Source organism: Sinocyclocheilus rhinocerous, unplaced genomic scaffold (genome assembly GCF_001515625.1).
Source record: "Sinocyclocheilus rhinocerous isolate Xijiao unplaced genomic scaffold, SAMN03320098_v1.1 scaffold1038, whole genome shotgun sequence".
Lineage (NCBI taxonomy): Eukaryota > Metazoa > Chordata > Actinopteri > Cypriniformes > Cyprinidae > Sinocyclocheilus > Sinocyclocheilus rhinocerous.
In genome coordinates this window covers 792,100-797,495 of record NW_015632707.1, presented here as the reverse complement: position 1 = coordinate 797,495, position 5,396 = coordinate 792,100, and the positions used below count along the sequence as shown (strand labels likewise).

Here is a 5,396-nt window from a genome sequence, read left to right as displayed (position 1 = left end):
ATGCTGCGGCGCCCGGGGAGCAGTTGGGGGTTCGGTGCCTTGCTCAAGGGCACCTCAGTCGTGGTATTGAAGGTGGGAGAGAGTGCTGTACATTCACTCCCCCCACCTACAATCCCTGCCGGACCTGAGACTCAAACTCGCAACCTTTGGGTTACCAGTCCGACTCTCAAACCCATCGATAAGAAGTTAACTTCAAACATTTGCTTCTGGCTAAAATATGAGTCCTCTGTTTATAACATTGGTTACTCCAGCGTTTCAATTAACAGAAGAGCTTTTCACATGATGTTAACTGATGGACTGGAGTGGTGTGGATTATTGTGATGTTTTTATCAGCTGTTTGGACTCTCATTCTGACGGCACCCATTCACTGCAGAGATCCACTGGTGAGCAACTGATGGAATGCTACATTTCTACAAATCTGTTCTGATGAGCACACAAACTTATCTATATCTTGGATTGCCTGAGAGTGAATACATTAAGCAAAATTCCTTTAAATTTTATTTTAAGCTACTCATTTTGCATGGTAATATGTAGCTTATTTAAGCTATTGTAATTTTACATGGCACTATATCTTATTGTATACAGCTGTGCTGCAAACACTTTGCAGTACAAATATAAAGCTTCTATAAAGCCAGTGCAAAGTGCAAGAGTGAGAATGTAATTGTTCATCAGCTGTAATTGTCACTTTGATCTGATTCTTTAAATAGTTCGCAGAACTTCCTGTTTTTTTTCTTCTGAAGCAAGCACACTAAAAAACTGATGAAACAATGTAGTGGATTAAAAATAAATTATGCATATCTGATGTGAACTCTTACCCACATAAGCACCAAGCTCTTGCAACTTTCCTTTGATAGCAGTCTGAAAAATAAGAAATTACATTATTACAGGAGAAGACTAAACAAAATGTTATCTTCACTATACATTACTACTTAACAGACAAACACTAACTACCACGTTTAACCTTTACAAAACAGTACCGATGATGGCATCAGATGACAATCACGTGGCACTTTAGAACATATCATGGTACTGAAAGCTCATGTAACATAGTATTCATGGTATTCCCAACGTCCTGTTAAGAATACTATGGTACTTAGTGAAGATCACCGATATTCAAACACACAACAAACAAAACAACATTTTTACTATATTAAAAACAATCCAAACACATTTAATAATACAAAATTGCACATAAAATGCAAAAAAAAGAGCAACAACAGACACTCGCACTTAACAGGAAACATTCATTAAAACACAGCTGTAGGTTAGCGAGCACGCTAAACACTGCCGAGGTCTGCGCATTGTAAACGGCTTACCCTAATTTTCTTGCTGATCTCAGTTCCGATCTCCATATTTGTTTGGTTTGTTGTTTCCCCTCGGATTCAAGATATTATTTAAATGAAGAGGACATTGAGAAAATAAGCCAGAAGAACAGTTTGCTGTTGCTAGGCCTCGCGTGCCGCCTCTCTATTCATACTGCGCATGCGCAGCCAGTTGAGCACGACAGACTAGATCAGGCGCAGACAGGAAGCTGAGCACGACAGTATTAATAAAAACTAAATATAAGTGCCCGAGATGTACACGTTTTTTTAAACTGTCTTTTTAAATACCATTCTTTTAAATTGCTCACTTTGATATAAATACAACGAAATAAATGTGTTTTTTAATAATAATATTTTTTTCTTTTTCTTTTTCTATGTACTTAATGATTAGACCAATTGAGTCATTAACTAAATCTTTCCTATAGAAAATGGTATAAAACGTGTTTATTTATTTTTTTTAATCAACATGGATACAAATATTATAGGAACATGGCACATGTTTTAAACCGTTTTTAAATATTTCACCATCTTGGACAACTTATTTGTCAGTGACAGTTAATATAAATTATTTTTGAAGTCTACCTATTTTTTTTTTTACTGTGTATTTTAATTTTGTGAATTTTTTTTTATTATTATGAAATAATATATTGCTTTGTCTAATTTAAATGTTATTTGCGCCACTCCTCCAGTCCGCCAGGGTGCGCTAATGCACACGCACAGACACAGAACGGGCGGTAAACGATGAGCTGGCTCGGCAGGAACGCAGTGATCGGTCTCGGTGTCGGTGTGACGATCAGCACCGGCCTGATCGCATTATTGATAATTAAAGAAGCTCTCAGGAGGAGAAACCGCCGTCGCCTGCTGCTGCACAACACGAGCTCCGCGTTACAGAACGAAACCGGTATGAACCAAAATGACCAAAACACACCACAGCCTACATCTGTTGTATGACTCTGATGTGTGTGTGTGTGTGTGAATTACATTTTAAAATACTCGTAATCAGACTACCGTTACTTTTTAATGGGTTACATGTTATTTACACAATAGCAATACATTTTTCATAATTTATTGATTCTCCCTAATTCCTCTTTTTCATGTTAAATTTTCCTTTCTCAAAAAAACCTACCGCTTATATACACTCAGAAAGTCGTACAGTTTTGTGGACATTCACACAGAGATCAGTCATTAGTCAGGTGGCTACACTGCATTTGACCACTTGGATTTACAAAAATGTGATAAACAAGTTAGGTCAAAAGTAATTTAAAAGCAGTCTGATTATATTACTTAAAATGTGTAACATAATGCATTACGTTACTAGCTACAATTTTTGTCATGCAATTTGGAATCAGTAACAGATTACAATTTGTAAGTAATCTACCCAGCTCTGATTATATTCATTATTAGCCTATATATTTAGTTTTTTTCTCTTCATTTCATGCGTCTCTTTACCTAAAGTAAACAACACTAATTACATCTTTATAATTATACTTAATATTATAGCTTATTAATGACTAGCCAAACTAAAATGAAATGTTATAGCTTAATATAAATTTTAAATTCCCAAAATGTCATAGTCAAAGCTTTATTGGCATGATTGTTAAGCATTTACAAAACATATATGGAAATTTAATTATTAAAATACATAATAGATATGGTTAATTGAGTAACGAGATGCATAAAATGAAGGGGAAAATAAATATGTACAAAAATCAAAGTCGTACAGTTTTGTGGACATTCACACAGAGATCAGTCATTAGTCAGGTGGCTACACTGCATTTGACCACTTGGATTTACAAAAATGTGATAAACAAGTTAGGTCAAAAGTAATTTAAAAGCAGTCTGATTATATTACTTAAAATGTGTAACATAATGCATTACGTTACTATCTATCCAGCTCTGATTATATATTATTATATATTTAGTTTTTTTTCTCTTCATTTCATGCGTCTCTTTACCTAAAGTAAACAACACTAATCACATCTTTATAATTATACTTAATATTATAGCTTATTAATGACTAGCCAAACTAAAATTAAATGTTATAGCTTAATATAAATTTTAAATTCCCAAACTGTCATAGAGTCAAAGCTTTATTGGCATGATTGTTAAGCATTTACAGTATTTACAAAACATATATGGAAATTTAATTATTAAAATACATAATAGATATGGCTAATTGAGTAACGAGATAAAATTAAAAAAAACTTTTTTTTTTATGGATGGGCGCTTTTTATTTAACTTGTTTTGGACGGATGCATGAACACCCGCTGAGGGGCATTAAACAGCTTGAAAGATCAAAGACAATTTTTTATATAATTCCGACTGGATTCGTCTGAAAGAAGAAAGTCATATACACCTAGGATGACTTGAGGGTGAGTAATTTATGGGCTAATTTTCATTTTTGGGTGAACTAACCCTTTAAACAATAATCTACCCAGTGCCTTCTTTAAAAATAGATCAAACTCAAAATTTACAACAGTTTAACTTGGAAATTTAATTTTAAATATAATTTAGTACTATAAAATCCCATAAAAAATACAAAATATGAAATAAAAAACATTATTTAACTAAAATATAGTACATTAATTTAACTGAAGTAAAAAAAATTCTGTCATTATTGCCCGGGAAATGAGAAGCACCAGAGGGTTAAAGCAGCTTTACAGAAAATCATAATGTTCATGTTTATAATATCTTAATATATCCATGCCTTATAGTGACCTTTAGCAGATTAAAGCTAGGCAAATAATATAGATTACATTTTGTGACAATATAAACAATCACAGAGCCTATGATGAGTTTTGCAGATGAGTTTACCTGTTCGGTGTGATGATGTTTAATGTCATCAACCTCTTTAGTCCCATTTAGACAGTTGTTATCAACTGCCTTTTTTAAGACAAGTATAAAAAAAAATCACAAGTGAGTATTACTAATGTATTTTATAAAACGGGAAAATATCTTGAGCTTGTGTTAACCACAGAAAAAAGCCCATTTAAAAACAAACTGATTCTGGGATCTAACGTAAAAAACAGAATCTAAAGTAAAAAAAAAAAGTTAATCGCTGATGTTAACAAATGACCCATAATATCTGTGAGATGCACATGTTTGTGTGTGTTGTAGGTGAGCTCTCTGGGTTGGTTGGAGAGGAAAACTGCTGCCACGCTTTATGAGACTCCTCCCACATCCTCACTGAATGAAGCTCTGGAGAACTTCCTCAAGGTAAAGACGAGTCTTATGTACAGCTTCAACAACTGAGAAGATTCATTAAACTCATGCTGATGTTTCTGACTTGTCTGATCTCTAGGCAGAGGAGTTAAATCCAGGCTTCTCCAAAACAGTTCGCCTTTATATCGCCAAGGTAAATGTATTGTCTATAATGGGTTTATTCTTCAAGATGTGTCATTCTGTTAAGGCAAGACAGGCACTACAAGTGAAGAGAGTAATTGTCATTTTTAAACTAATAGATATCACCATTTCCCCGTTGATTAAAAACAGTCCATTAAGAAAATTATGTTATAGTACATGTTTTTCAGAACGGTATGTTTTTTTAAAAATAGGTAAATAATGCATTATCTAATTTAATACACATTTCCAGAACAGAAATCTAAACATTGGAGAAAGTCAGGTTTAAAATTATTGTTTCATTTTGTTGACATATTGAGGGGGTTTTGGATATGTATTTTATCACTCCATAAATCAGAAAAATGCTGTCAACACCCAGAAAAAATACACTTTAACAATGTTTTTAGGAGTCAAATGTTATTAAAATAAGGTAAATGATATATAAACAAACATAGATTGGAATAAATTTATGTAGGTGCTATTTAAGTGAAGATTTCTGACTCATTTTGAAGAAACAACTGTATGTAGGTTTTTTTTTTACCTTGAAATATCAGTTTCAGGATGATGGCACACTGACTTTTAGTGAGACGAACTGCTTCTGTTTCCCAAACGTCTGTTCTGGAAAAGTTTGGTGAGCGGAAAGGGTGAATTGCTTTATGGCAGCAACAAATGCACGTGTAGAGCAAGCGGCAACCTCCCGCTCTCTCTCGTGAAGCCAACAAGGAAGTGACTTAA

At 33.7% G+C, this 5,396-nt stretch overlaps 1 long non-coding RNA gene across 1 annotated transcript in view; it reads left to right on the top strand.

Annotated features, from left to right (window-relative positions):
• The first annotated feature begins 4,023 nt into the window (after positions 1-4,023).
• Positions 4,024-5,396, top strand: part of LOC107742738 (uncharacterized) — a 3,961-nt gene continuing 2,588 nt past the window's right edge. The window contains exons 1-2 of the long non-coding RNA XR_001640334.1: positions 4,024-4,538; positions 4,624-4,677. This is a non-coding gene — a long non-coding RNA (uncharacterized LOC107742738). The remainder of the gene's footprint in view (positions 4,539-4,623; positions 4,678-5,396) is intronic.